General features: G+C 35.8%; 1 pseudogene; it reads left to right on the top strand.

Moving 5' to 3' along the window:
* The first annotated feature begins 7,009 nt into the window (after positions 1-7,009).
* LOC122794906 lies at positions 7,010-15,295 on the top strand (annotated as a pseudogene).
* The last annotated feature ends 763 nt before the right edge of the window (positions 15,296-16,058 follow it).

The raw sequence follows: 16,058 nt of genomic DNA, 5'->3' as shown, positions 1-16,058 counted from the left end.
AAGTATTAAATACATATGGAAACATTTCTTATTTTCATAATTACTAATAAACAACTAGCAGTATCTCCAGTATAGTGTGACATAAATGGACATTGAAAATTTATTTTCCTGCTGCTTACCTTGGCATTTCACAACATATCCCTCAACAGCATGTGGGTTTCTCAGTTATGAAAATAACAACACAAATGCTGGAGGGACAGATTCATAACCCAGAGCCTCCCTTCGCTCTGGAATAGAATTCCAATTCATGTTAGGCAGAGCACTTCACTGACTCTCTTCAAGAAGAATCTTGATGAGTGGATGGGGGATCGTAGGTTTGTCCCGGGGATTACTTCCGTGTCACTATTAGACAGAGGCACAGTAAACTAAGCTTTAAAAAGGGCACAGTATACTCAAATCAAGGGGTGGCGTAATCCAAACACAATCGGGCTAGGCTTATAAATGCCCCAGGGCAGATAGCCTAGTATGAACCTATGAACCTATGAACCTAAATATAAAAATATGAATAATGAGTGGCAAACAGTGATTAATTTATCTACTGCAGGGCATCCTGGATTACAAATCTTACTTTAACTTTGTTAATAAGGCCTTGCCCATTCTAATAGTGCTTATTATTAACTCTTATGTCACTTGAAGAAGCTAGCTCCAAAAAAGGTCTGGGTGCCATAAGTAGCTATGGGTGTTAATTAGGACTATACAAAAAAGTGCTATGGGCTTGAATGAGATATTTCAAAATAATTAGAAGCTAGCCTGCATTTCCATGTCATCCCACGAGTGATGAGAGTATTGTGTATGCCGACCCACGGAGATGCTCGCCCTGAATTGTTAAAAAGCTGGAAGTAGCTTAACACTGAGTTAGGCTACAAATACATGAAACTCCTAATTGATTACTTTCGCCTGATAGAAAATGAACTAACTAAAAAGGTGGAAATGATACATAAAGATTTATCTTGCCGTTTTAAGGGTGAGGTTTTTATGGATATACTTACCAACACTTATATAAATGTGTCTCTCTATAGTAATAGGCTACAGCACATGAAACAATGCAAATTGCAATGGGACTTTAAAAATTTTAGTCTCTGCAATGTTTGCATGTGGCCGAGAAATAATGTAGCTAATGTTTCCTCTACTCATACAATAGAATCCACTTCTGCTATTTTGCATACTGGTGTGTCACTTAACTCTTCTGAATCTATATCCACTACACCTTCTGCTAATATTATGAAAGAGCCTGTAATAGTTCCTAGTGACATTCCTTCACAACAGTTGGAACCCTCACTTGCTTTACTGTAAGGTCTGACCCCTCCACTCAATCAGCAAGCTTTCCAAAATACAGCACCTGGAGCCAGACCAAAATTGCTACTGCCTTACCATTACCGGTGAAATTACGTACCACATCCCAGTTGAGATCCAGCAGTCAGGGCCGCCTGAAGAGAAAACAGGAGAGAACAACAACACAAATCAAAGGACCAGGAGATAGATAATTTGATTTTCAACTTGGAAATGTATAAAAAGCACAATCCACTTAATGGAACAACACTCGATCAGGTTGGATGTCGGCAATAAAGGCTGTACGCAGCTTCCCTTAAAAACAGTTTAATGAGTACAAGATGTCATAAAATTCAAAGATATAAAGAAAACCACTTCAAACAGTGTTAAGCGCTTTCATCTGCCATCCGGCAGACTTCATCAGAACAATTTACTTTGGCTGCTACTCCCTTTTTAACTCAAAATCGGCGCCAAAATTTCATGCCAAATCATTAGCTAGTAAGATTTAAAGGTACAGACACTTACAAACAGTATAATGGCTATTATCCTATACTTTGTATTGGTTGTTAAAACCATATATTGTAAAAGGAAATTTATATTAACCCAGGAAGTTAATAACTCTATAAAAATAGAGTAAATTATACAATAAATGACTTGAAATTATACATATATTAACGAGTGAATAAATATACAATGTCATGTTCATATCCATAGATATTCACTTCTAATTCCATGTGCATTATGCATATTATGTACCAAATTCTCACTATACTGTATATCACATAATACAATATAATAGTCCATATGATTCTGATTCATAGTGCATATACTTATACATACATAATAATAATAAATAAATAAATATAATACAATAAATAAATAATTAAAATTCTATTATTATATACATTAGAAATTATTTATTATTATTGTTACTTAAAAACTCATAGGGTTTAGATTTAATAAAATTTAATAAAATTCATTGTCCCCAAATGTGACATATGGTTAAAATAGGTGCTAAGCTAGTACAAAACCACTTACGGATATAATACTGGTTATTATCTCATTAATAAAAAAGGCTTTATGCTAACATAATCATTGAGGCCAGGTTTCGTTGTGGCACCAGTAAGAATTTGCCAATTGCGCTCTACATGCAAGTCTGATTTTCCAGTCCCCTCCCCATGGGTTAATGTACTCTTTGTCTATAATTGTAAAATAAAACAGATGGTGTTCTCCTGCTTCACTGATATGTTTATAGAGTGCATTATTCGTATCTTTGCATTTAATCTTATAATAATGTTCGTAAATTCGTTGTCTCAGTTGTCTTTCAGTTTTTCCTATATAGAATGCAGGGCATTCTATACACTTTGCTAAATAAACCACCTGTTTTGTGTAACAATTTCCATTCAAGCTGTTAATCTTTGTCCCATTCATGTTTTCCAGTTTGATATAAGACTGGGTGTTAATATAATAACACTGCTTACATCTCCCACATTTCTTAGTGGGGTTATATACTAGCTCTTTACGAACCTCTTCGTACCCTGCTCTTTCAAGTAATTTCTTTATATTAGGGGCAGTCTTGTATACTATTTTCGGGTACGATCCTATTTTGTCCGTGTCCGCCTTTGAAACAGTAACTATGTCCCAATGCCTTGTTAAAATCTCCTTTATACTGTCAACATAAGGTGTGTATGTGAGGACACAAACTCTACCTGTTTGGAAACTATTGGTGGATCCTACCTTTACCTTATGTTCATACTTCCCTAATAATGAAATATACTTATCATTCCATTGTTTGGATACATAGTTGATTGTATCATCTATAAGAAGCCTGGGGTATCCTCTATCAAGGAAAAGTTTTTTAATTAATTGCATCTCTTCCTCCATTTCCTTTTTTGTAGATGACATCCTAGCCCCTCTTATGCATTGTCCTTTTATAATATTCTTAAAAATGTGTCTAGGATGGTTACTGGTATAATATACATAATCATTGGAGTAGGTACTTTTCCTAAATACCTTAGAGGCAAATTCATTATCGTTAGTTTTAAAAATATATGTATCTAAAAACGCTATACCCCTGTCACTATAGTTACATGTAAATTTAAAATAACTGGTGGTGCCATTTATGTATTCCATGAACTTGACAATTTCGTCATTTGATCCCTTCCACAAAATAAAAATATCGTCTAAAAATCTAGTGTAGAACATAATATTGGAGCTGTACACACTGTTGTTCAATACATATTTAGATTCCCAATCCAGCATGACCAAATTGGCAAAAACGGGTGCGCAAGACGCACCCATTGCTACCCCTTTCCTTTGTTTGAAAATATTTTCTTCAAACACAATGTAGTTGTGGTCCAGGACTAAGGACATCATATCTACTATTAAGACTATCCTATCCCAACTTAATGTTGAATGATTCCTAAGGCTGTTACTAAAACTCTCCAATCCTTCTTCCTTAGGGATACTGGAAAATAGGTCACAAACATCAATCGTGACAAATTTGTAGTCCATATTCCATAATAATGGTGTCAATTTTCCTAAAAAATCCCATGAATCTATAGTAAGATGCGGAATATTTTTGTATATATGCTTGGTCCATCTATCTATTACTTGCCCTATGTTAAAAGTTTTAGATTTGGATCCTGATACAATCGGTCTGAATGGTGGATTGGTTATAGATTTATGTATTTTAGGTATACCCACTATATGGGCTAGAATAGGATTTTCAACACAAATAAATTCATAGATATCCTGTGTGAGTCTATTATTTATGAAATATTCTTCGATAGCTGAATCAATGTATCTATATCCTGTAATCACTTCGTTCATAGATATGCCATCATAATTTCCTGATTTCTCTAATATATTCAAAATAGCTTTTTTATATTTTGAACTAGGGTATATAACAACTCCACCCCCTTTATCGGGTTTCATTATTCTGATATCTTTATTTTTAATTAATTCATTAAGGCATTTCCTTTCTTTTACTGTCAGGTTGTCCTCATACTCATTATTCTTATCTTTATTTCTTACATGATTTTTATTGTACCAATGTATCTCCTTGCATACTATCTTTTCATAGTTCAATATACTGGGATTATTTATAGGCATGTATGCACTTTTTTTCTTTATCTCACATATAGGTGTAACTGTTTTATCCCCTATTTTATCAAATTGTATCGCAAGATTTAATTTTCGACAAAATAATTTAATTTGCTTGATGGTGTCCACCAGTGAAAATTTAAAATTTGGTATAAGCTTCATACCTTTTGCTAAAAGACTATAAAACTCTGTTTGTATAACATAATCAGAATAATTGTAAACCTTAAAACCATTGTATGTACTTAATATATGCTCTATATCAACATCCTGGTGGGCCCCCCCACTAGTGTTCAGTATATGCACGTGGGCTGATTCAGTTGTGGTAGGGGTCGGTTGAGATGAATTCTTGTTTAAAATTTCCTGTAAGTTGGATTTTGGTCGTAATAGTTCTTCCTGAACTCTGGGTGGTATCTGTCCCCTTGAAAATTTCCTTTTTTCCCCCCTCTCCCTTCTCTCTCACTAAATCTCCTATCCATGTATACCATTTTCCTTTCCTGTGGCCAAATATATGCTTTCTGTAATCTATATGCTTCAACATCACGATCCAATTTACCATTCTTCCTGTTATGTATGTTAAATGCTTGTTTGTCTGCTGAGAAAAATTGTTTCTCATATAAATCTTTCCACGCCTGAAAATCACTATGTGATAAAATGCTTTCATTAATTAATTCTACTTCATTGATGAGAATGGACAGTTTCTCGTCATTATGTTTCATTATTAATTTCATATATTTATAGCCAAAATCATCAAACAAATTATTAAATTCAAATTTTACACTGTCACTGTATGTGAGTCCCATAGGTAATTTAAAGAATCGAAGGCCCTTAGGTACTACTCAGATATCTATACATTTAGATAGATAAGCATTATCCACTTTAATGTTTTTTATAGAAGAAAGTTTTTTTCCAAAATTAAATATCATATCCTTTATACTATTCCTCTCCTTATTCTTTGAAATAGATGAAGGTACTTGGTATACTTTGTCAAAATTACATTCATCATTAATAAATTGATTAAATACATCATTGTTAAAATATTCTGTTTTACTATCTTTTTTCTTTTTATATTGTATCTCATTAACACAACAAGCGTCCTTTATGGGAATAGTCATCTGATTTTTTACAGTACCTTTGTTAGTGCATGTGTCCCTTTTACTTAAAGTCGAGTAAGTTTTGAAGATAGGGTATGCCTTAGGTTTAGCTCCACGGCTCTCTATTTCAGCACGGTTGTGTAGCAGGCTGAAATCAAATGTAAAATCTTTATCGGGGGAAAGCACAAATCTATCCTCCGTAGGTAAAATCTCCAGCGATGCTTGCCGAGTGTTCAGTGCACTATACTCCACTTCTCGTTGTCCATTAGGTATGCCCAAGTCGATGCTAGTGTCTGTAGATAAAATAATCTCTTTTTTGGAGCAGCAATGTTTATCGGAAGAAGAATGCGGGATGTTTCCGATACCTGCAGTCTGTTTTGAAGCTTCCATTAAGCTGTTGAACATCTCCGTGAGTTTCTTCACTTCCGTATGAAGCCCAGATACTTCCGCTCTCAACAATTTGAGTTCCTCACCATTCGGGACCTCCTGCGTTTCCTCACCGTTCCCAGCCATATTCGAGTACACCAACTAGGAAATGTATAAAAAGCACAATCCACTTAATGGAACAACACTCGATCAGGTTGGATGTCGGCAATAAAGGCTGTACGCAGCTTCCCTTAAAAACAGTTTAATGAGTACAAGATGTCATAAAATTCAAAGATATAAAGAAAACCACTTCAAACAGTGTTAAGCGCTTTCATCTGCCATCCGGCAGACTTCATCAGAACAATTTACTTTGGCTGCTACTCCCTTTTTGGGATAGGATAGTCTTAATAGTAGATATGATGTCCTTAGTCCTGGACCACAACTACATTGTGTTTGAAGAAAATATTTTCAAACAAAGGAAAGGGGTAGCAATGGGTGCGTCTTGCGCACCCGTTTTTGCCAATTTGGTCATGCTGGATTGGGAATCTAAATATGTATTGAATAACAGTGTGTACAGCTCCAATATTATGTTCTACACTAGATTTTTAGACGATATTTTTATTTTGTGGAAGGGATCAAATGACGAAATTGTCAAGTTCATGGAATACATAAATGGCACCACCAGTTATTTTAAATTTACATGTAACTATAGTGACAGGGGTATAGCGTTTTTAGATACATATATTTTTAAAACTAACGATAATGAATTTGCCTCTAAGGTATTTAGGAAAAGTACCTACTCCAATGATTATGTATATTATACCAGTAACCATCCTAGACACATTTTTAAGAATATTATAAAAGGACAATGCATAAGAGGGGCTAGGATGTCATCTACAAAAAAGGAAATGGAGGAAGAGATGCAATTAATTAAAAAACTTTTCCTTGATAGAGGATACCCCAGGCTTCTTATAGATGATACAATCAACTATGTATCCAAACAATGGAATGATAAGTATATTTCATTATTAGGGAAGTATGAACATAAGGTAAAGGTAGGATCCACCAATAGTTTCCAAACAGGTAGAGTTTGTGTCCTCACATACACACCTTATGTTGACAGTATAAAGGAGATTTTAACAAGGCATTGGGACATAGTTACTGTTTCAAAGGCGGACATGGACAAAATAGGATCGTACCCGAAAATAGTATACAAGACTGCCCCTAATATAAAGAAATTACTTGAAAGAGCAGGGTACGAACAGGGTCATAATGAGCTAGAATATAACCCCACTAAGAAATGTGGGAGATGTAAGCAGTGTTATTATATTAACACCCAGTCTTATATCAAACTGGAAAACATGAATGGGACAAAGATTAACAGCTTGAATGGAAATTGTTACACAAAACAGGTGGTTTATTTAGCAAAGTGTATAGAATGCCCTGCATTCTATATAGGAAAAACTGAAAGACAACTGAGACAACGAATTTACGAACATTATTATAAGATTAAATGCAAAGATACGAATAATGCACTTTATAAACATATCAGTGAAGCAGGAGAACACCATCTGTTTTATTTTACAATTATAGACAAAGAGTACATTAACCCATGGGGAGGGGACTGGAAAATCAGACTTGCATGTAGAGAGAGCAATTGGCAAATTCTTACTGATGCCACAACGAAACCTGGCCTCAATGATTATGTTAGCATAAAGCCTTTTTTATTAATGAGATAATAACCAGTATTATATCCGTAAGTGGTTTTGTACTAGCTTAGCACCTATTCTAACCATATGTCACATTTGGGGACAATGAATTTTATTAAATTTTATTAAATCTAAACCCTATGAGTTTTTAAGTAACAATAATAATAAATAATTTCTTATGTATATAATAATAGAATTTTAATTATTTATTTATTGTATTATATTTATTTATTTATTATTATTATGTATGTATAAGTATATGCACTATGAATCAGAATCATATGGACTATTATATTGTATTATGTGATATACAGTATAGTGAGAATTTGGTACATAATATGCATAATGCACATGGAATTAGAAGTGAATATTTATGGATATGAACATGACATTGTATATTTATTCACTCGTTAATATATGTATAATTTCAAGTCATTTATTGTATAATTTACTCTATTTTTATAGAGTTATTAACTTCCTGGGTTAATATAAATTTCCTTTTACAATATATGGTTTTAACAACCAATACAAAGTATAGGATAATAGCCATTATACTGTTTGTAAGTGTCTGTACCTTTAAATCTTACTAGCTAATGATTTGGCATGAAATTTTGGCGCCGATTTTGAGTTAAAAAGGGAGTAGCAGCCAAAGTAAATTGTTCTGATGAAGTCTGCCGGATGGCAGATGAAAGCGCTTAACACTGTTTGAAGTGGTTTTCTTTATATCTTTGAATTTTATGACATCTTGTACTCATTAAACTGTTTTTAAGGGAAGCTGCGTACAGCCTTTATTGATTTTCAACTTATCTGACCATGAACTATCCATGGCTGAGACTTCTCTTTTGAATAAAGGATTATCTTTCATCCCTTCAACAGGTACAAATGTGAATGATTTGCTAACTGACTTAAGGATGTTTGTGCATAATGTTAGCTTGAAGCTGTTACATGATAAAGACATTGATTGACAAATTGAACCTTCTTTGAAGTGTAAAAGCATGTATAACCCTGTACTGCCATCTCATGTAGACTGTTTTATAAAAGCATGTGAAAGGGACATTTACTATCAGTTATATACTAATAATTGCTCCTATTTTAATTTAAATGTAAGTGAGAGAGAGGCTTTGCGGTCTTTGCAAAATAACATGGCTTTAGTTATTAGACCAGCAGATAAGGGTGGGGGTATCATACTAATGAACAAGGACTATGATAAAGCAATGTATGAATTGTTGCAAGATGCTGATACTTATGTTCTTATTAATGATTCACATTTATGGCTATTCTTAGACAGGTTCATGATACCTTATATGATCTCTTGATGTGCAGACAGATAGACTATGGTTTATACTGCTACTTACAGATAGAACATCCCCTCATTCCATGCATCAAAGGTTTACCAAAGGTACATAAGTCTATACACCCACCTCCTATGAGACCTATTGTTGCGGGCGGTGGGTGGGTAATTGAAACCATGTCTATTTATGTAGAACAGAAACTGGGACCAATAGTGAAGCAAATACCAATGATTCTGAAGGATACCACTCAGTTTTTGAATGATTTAGACATACATACTAAGGAATCCTCTTCCCTTGAATGTATAATGGTCACATTAGACGTAAAGAGTCTATTTACTTCCATACCAAATGAATATGGCTTGGATGCTATTAGGGAAGTTTTGAATAATATGCATTTGATGGAGAATAATGAAATAATATTAATTTGTACACTACTGGATATGGTCCTCTCCAATAATGTGTTTATGTTTGACAACAAAATGTATTTACAGCAATGGGGTATCACTATGGGTACCCCATATGTGAATTCTTATGCAAATATAGTTGTACACTACTGGGAGAATATGTATCTATTCAACAGTGCCTACAACTCACATGTCCAACTTTATAGACGGTTTGTGGACGATATTTCTTTGCTGTGGAATGGTAGGTTTTCTTGCTTACATGATTTTATCAACTTTTTAGAGTCTAGGACTGAGTTCTTGAGGTTCACTATGACATCATCTATGCAGAAAGTTGATTTCTTAGATGTCACTGTATACAGGGATGACTCTGGGACCCTTACTACTGGCTTATTTCATAAGCCTTGTTGGAAAAACAATCTGCTATAATTTAACAGTATGCATCCTATATTTATGTTCCTGAATATAGTGAAGGGACAGTACCATAGAATGAGAAGGATCTGCAAAAAGCAAACTGATTTGAACGTTGAAATTGATAACCTAGAACAGCTGTTTGCAGATAGGGGTTATAATAGAATGATATTGGACAAGGCTAAGAATACTGTCTTTAAGGATATGAGGCCCATAGAAGCTGGTTCTGAACATTCATTGAATCAACCCAGAAATACTAAACAATACAAAGACAGGAAAGTTAGTTTTATAACTAAATATGCCAATGATAATGAAGTTATGTCAGAAATCATCAGATGGAATTGGCATGTTTTAACTATCAATCCAACTACAGCTAATATAGTAGGACAAAGTACTGAGCTTTACATATAAGAATAATTTGAATTTTTAAACAGCTATTGTGTAAAGACAAAGTCCAGTGTGTTAAGCAGGACAAGAGTTTGAGATATGGTACTTTTCCTTGCAAGCGATGCAATATGTGTAGAGCTATAGCTGTAACCCAGCCCTATTATCATCCCACTCTGAATTAAAATTTTTTTCCTAGATTCCATGCTACCTGTGATAGTAGTAATTTAGTATACCTTGCCAGCTGCACCTGTTGTGAGTGTTTTTATGTTGGCAAAACTTCTAGAAGGCTGAGACATAGGACTTATAACCATTTATATGACATTAGGAATCTTAATATACAGAATGCCTTGGCCAAACATATCGCTGAAATTAATACACATAGTTTCAGTTTCAAGGTGTTACAACTGGTATTTGAGAATCCAAGGGGAGGCAATGGTAATAACTACCTGGAATCTTTTGAACTTAAATGGATATTCAGGTTACGTGCACATATTTATCCAGGTCTCAGTAGCTATGTGAGCAATAAGCCTGTATTAGAGGCACGGCCCTTTAAATGAGTTTCTTGCAACAATATTGTAATTGTCTAATGATGTGTTTATGAGTTTTAATTTACATTAATTGACTTTAACTAGTATTTTGTGATGCTATTTAAACTGAGTGCTTCATTTTGTACTTGAGATCTGATGAAGTGTGGTTACTCCACGTGAAAGCGCTTATCCTTCTGTTTTATTTTTGGAATAAACTAGATTTTAGAGCCTTGGTGATTCTGCCCAGTTCATTTTAGTTTTATTTCAAAATAATTCTAATTTCTCAGGACTTAGTCCACAAATTTCCATTGACCATGTGTTTTCAACATATTCAACCCATTCACCTTGAGAAGAACAGAAGCCTGTCAAGTCCTGCTTAGCAAAATCATTTTTGATTTGAACAAACTTTTATACTGTCTTCCACCAAGAGAAAAAAGAAAGCTGTTCCTGTGATAACGCTGAGACCTTTTCTCAAATTCATACATAAATCTGTCCACAAAAGGAAAACTTAAAACAAAGTCACAAAAAGTTTCAGCTCCAAGACATATCAAGGAATGGATATTAGCAACCTGAAATCGCAAATGCAAAAACATATTTGTCCTAAATAAAGTATCTTGCGAAAAGAAAACTTTTGCAATATTCTAACAAAAGGTCTTCAATTTTCTTGGTGTTAAGTGACAAGCTTCTCCCTAGCTGCTACAATGATAGCATATGACTGCTGTCCAAACTCCATTGTCTCTTCCTGCAAGCCAAGATTTAGAGGGCTGCAAAACAGACAGTAGTTGGAGCTTAGTCAATTTTGGAAATGAGATTGTGATCCATTTGGTGTGGCTTTACTAGTAGTCTTTGGTATTTTTGAGATGTCTGCAACTGAGACAGGAGTAAAGTTTTATCTTCAGAAATCAGGGATCGTATCAGTAAGAGCAAAGGAGGGTAGGGCAGGTGCTGCCAATATTTAAGGTTGAGGTTTCATATTTAGATGCTAAGATTTATCTGAACATTAGATAACATATAGAGAACTGTACAGTTGCAGCAGAAAATCTGGGATTTGTAAGGTAAGTAGAGAGGTCATTGTGGGAAAGTTTGGGATAAGATTGCGAGAGTAATTGTGTGATAATAGGGCTAGAACTGAGAGAGAAAGGATGCTGATCTTGTTGCCAGTTTTCTTTTGGATCAAATTTGCTGCAATTTTAGCAGGGGAAGTGTTGCTGAAGAAATGTGCAAAACTGCAGGAAAGGGGATGAAGTATGGCTAGAAGGTGTGGCAGAAGGCATGGGAGATATGCCAACACTTAAGACAATGAGTACAGGGATGATTTGCAAAAGAAGGTTGTTATATAGTTGGTATAACAGGATGCTCATGTAGAAGAAAGAAACACATAGTGAAGTGGATACATTCTGGTGGTGTGGAGAAAAGTTTTTCAAAATTTTGTGCATATGGAGATCCTGTAGAGAGATAAACAGCTGTTGGCTGATAAAGTCATGGAAAAGGAGCTTAGACAAGTAGTTCATAAGAACTGGTGGCTGGGCCTGTTTGAAGAAAAAAGTGCAAGGTGGAAATGGTGAGATACTTGAGCTCAGGTGCACAGAATGGTGAATGAGGTGAACTGAAACATGAGATTGCTAGATACTGGAAGACACTAGAGACTGACACATGGGAGAGCAGCTGTGTGAGGTGGTTATGAAAGACAGTGTGACTGAATCTTGGGGTAATGAGTCTCTCAGATACCATGCTGGCTGGCTGAAAGGGGTTGGGGACTCTATGGAAGGACAAGGTGAGGAGAGGGATTGGGAGTAATCAGCCATTGAAAGGCAAATACATTTAGGGGGCCATTAACTGTATGTGAGATTTGAGTTTTTCAAAGCTGGTCAATAAAGGTGATGGGAAGTGATAGCTGGTAAGGGGATAGATATGAGATGAGACTTTTATAAAATGCGTATCAAAATACAACTGGAAATTATAATATATGTGCATATCTATATGTACTTATGCATTTGTGGATATTGTGTAATGAAATGTGTATCTTACAGTAGATGCACAATGTGTTCTGTGGAACTAAACATTTTTGTAGCTCCATTTTTAAAGGAAAGATATGGCGAATGGCATTTGTTAACAAAGAACTACACATCAGAAGACCTTATAAAAATAAAACCATGTTATTTTAAATATTTAAGAAAAAAACAATTTAAAATAAAAAGTACTAGCACAGCAGTTGCATTGTCACCTCACAGCAAGAGGTTCTACTGTTCGATTCTCAGCTGGGGTGCCTTCTGTGTAGAGTCTGCATGTCCTCCTTGCATTCGTGTGGGTTTCCTAAGGGTGCTCCAGTTTCCTCCCAAATTACAAAGACATGCATCTGGAACATTTCTCTTTGGGCCTCCACTGAAAATTGGCTTTGTTCCAAGTCGGATTTTCTCAGTTAACAAATGTTAATAAATAAATTGGTCTCTTTCCTACTCTGGAGCTGCCAGAGGCCTTGGGTGGGTGGTAGATTGATCACATGATACTATCTAGGCACCATACAGTTGGCATTTTTGTGGTCTTTGGTGGGTGGTAGGTTGCTTACATGGTACTTCCTGGACACTATATACATGACATATCTGTGGCCTTGGGTGAGTGGTGGATTGCTCACATGGTAGTGTCTGAATACCATACAGTTGGCATTTTTATGGCTTGCTAAATTCATTCTGATTGAATAACAGAGATGGAGCACTGAAGTCATAACACTTTGGCCCTAACTGCTACTGATACTGTCATTCAGAAACTGAATGCTGGTTTTGCACAACCTGTCATTGCTTCCTGATCATGTCCCCTGACAAATTCTGTTCAAGGCAGAAGCCCCCTAAGCTTCACATTAGCTACACTTTTGCCAGGGTGCTGAACATAAAACTTCATCTAATATGTGAGCTTTTGAGTCAGGAATAATGTGTATTCTGTTGTGAATCAGCCATTTATCCTTGTTCAGATTTTGGACTGTTTATGAAAGTTTATGTGCTTTATGGATCTGGAGAAGTCATATGATCTTATATCACATATTCTCTTGTGGGAAAAAATAAACAGCGTGGGCTCCTGGGCCACTGCCATATGGCAGCTGTTTCCCATATCTGTAGATTGAGAGTTGTATCCTCATTTCTGGTTTTATATCAAATACATGCATGGTGAATTTCAGATTCCAAAGAAGGCATGACTTTTTAACTACATCTTCATGATTTTCCTTCAGAAGATAGAAAGGAATGACTGTTTGGAGAGTATTCAAGCTTGGAGATGGGAAGTTTAAAATGTTGCTATTCCTAGACAATGCTGCATGCTTGACCTTTGGCTGTGGTTTCTACTATGCATTAAAATAGTTTGCTGCTGCAGTAAGTAGAGAGAAATGAAGACCAACATCATATCAGATGTCATGGCACATTACTGAAGAGAGAACTATACTCTACAGCTGAGAGAAAGCGACTTCCCAAGTGGAAAACTTTAAGTACATCTGAGTTTTATTCATGAATGAAGGGAGACAGTATTGGGAGAGTGACCACAGATTGGTGCAGTGTCAGACCATGGTGGTGGAGGAAGAGTTGAGGCATTCGATAAAGTTCTTAGTATATAGGACATTCTATGTCTCAGTCTTCATCTATGATCACAGAGTTTAGGTAGTGACTAAAAAGGAAAATAGGAGGAAGTTATGAAGGAGCATGTTGGGGTTCACAGGACATTCTAGTGTGACAAGATTCTGGTGTGTGTGTTGTTGGGATGGCCACCCATGTATAAAGATGCTAAAATTGTTAGAACAAGAACACTCATCCAACCACCTACATAACTAAATAAATAATTTAAACTTCAACAAAGCATCTTTATTCCTGTCGCAGGGAGGGTATCAGGAGAGAGTCTCCTAGATCTGCTAACTAAAGTGATTTTATCTGGACAAATTATTTGTACTCTGTTTCTTGTTAGTCCTGTCACCCTCTGGGACACTAGTGGGATACCAGAATTGACTTGAGATTTCTGGATTATCTCTGCATTCTGCATTTTGGTAATAGGATCTTAGCAACTATACTGGGTCTGAATGAGGATGATCCACAGCTTACAATCTTGTATGACAAGCTGTATGAAAATTTTGCTGATGAAATCAATGCAATCAACAATAGTATTTCTCAATGGGATGTAATACTGTGTTATGCCATGTCTACAGACTTGACTACTATAGTGGTACATCTGAATCCTCATTGGAATCATGAAAATCAGGACACTGAGGCAGGCTTTAAGAAAGCCTTGTAACTTGTATGGATAGAGTTTTCAAAATGAATTGACTTGTATTGAAAATTCTGGGTTACTGCTTGTGATCTGTCAGAGACAGCCATCGAAGAGAGAAGCAAGGGTGATCACAGCAATGAAATACCAAATTTCAAGCTAGACGGCTGTCTTTGTAAAGAACACATTCTCAAGCTAGAAGAAGGACTTCATTTGGGAAAGAAAGCCATCAAATTTGTATTATTCACAGATAAGAGAAGGCAGTGGGGAGGACAGTAGGTTCCTGCAGATCTTAATACTTTTCAGAACAGGTTACCTCTTTTAGAAGAATGCAGTGTTATCCATGTTGAGGAGTTTTTCAGTTTTAGTGGAATGCCAGATTCCATCTTTGCCCATGACAATGACTTCATCTGTGGAAATCAGTCTGAAGAAGGGGCTTTTGAGATGTCTCAGCAAACATTGCAAGCTGCTTGTCAGTCTGTTTGCAATGGAAGCTAGGATATAATGCTTTTTTAATGTGTACTTTGTTCCCTTTTAAATATAATAAAAAATACAATAAAAAATGTAAAGGGGTTGGGAGTTGGCATAACGATTAAGGAGTTTACCTCATGGGAATATGGTATAGGGTTTGATTGTCACTTTTGAAAGGGAAATTTGCTAGGTTTAAAATGGCCCATAAGTACCTGCCTATGAACCTATGAAGTATAGATACAAATGACAGTTATAAAGTTATTCTTCAATGCTCCTTGCTAATTCTCAACAATGGAGTGAGGAGATTGGCAAGACATGATGACCCTGGAGTAGATCTACTGCATCTCCAGCTTTGGAGGAGTTAATTGAGGTGGCTTGAGTGATGGCAGGTGTGCCAGACATGGCCTATTGGGATGAGGCACTGGGACAGACCCAGCACACAGCAGATAAATTATGTTCCTCAAACTGCACTGGAATGCCTGATGGTCTTGTAGGGAGAGTTACAGAATACTGTTGTGAATTTATGTTAATGCTACATGATGAGCTGGAGACCTTTGCTGGAAGTGTGTGATGATGCTTTAGGATGAGTTGGTAACTTATTGGGAATGAGCGGTGGTACTAAAGGATGAGCTGGGAACTGTTATTGGGAATGAGCGGTGGTACTAAAGGATGAGCTGGGAACTGTTATTGGGAATAATTGGTGGTACTAAAGGATGAGCTAGGAATTGTTACTGGGAATGAGCAGTGGTACTAAAGGATGAGCTGGGAACTGTTATTGGGAATAAGCGGT

Source organism: Protopterus annectens, chromosome 2.part1 (assembly GCF_019279795.1).
Source record: "Protopterus annectens isolate FY-2018-M chromosome 2.part1, PAN1.0, whole genome shotgun sequence".
NCBI classification, from domain to species: domain Eukaryota; kingdom Metazoa; phylum Chordata; order Ceratodontiformes; family Protopteridae; genus Protopterus; species Protopterus annectens.
This window is presented reverse-complemented; position numbering and strand designations above follow the sequence as displayed.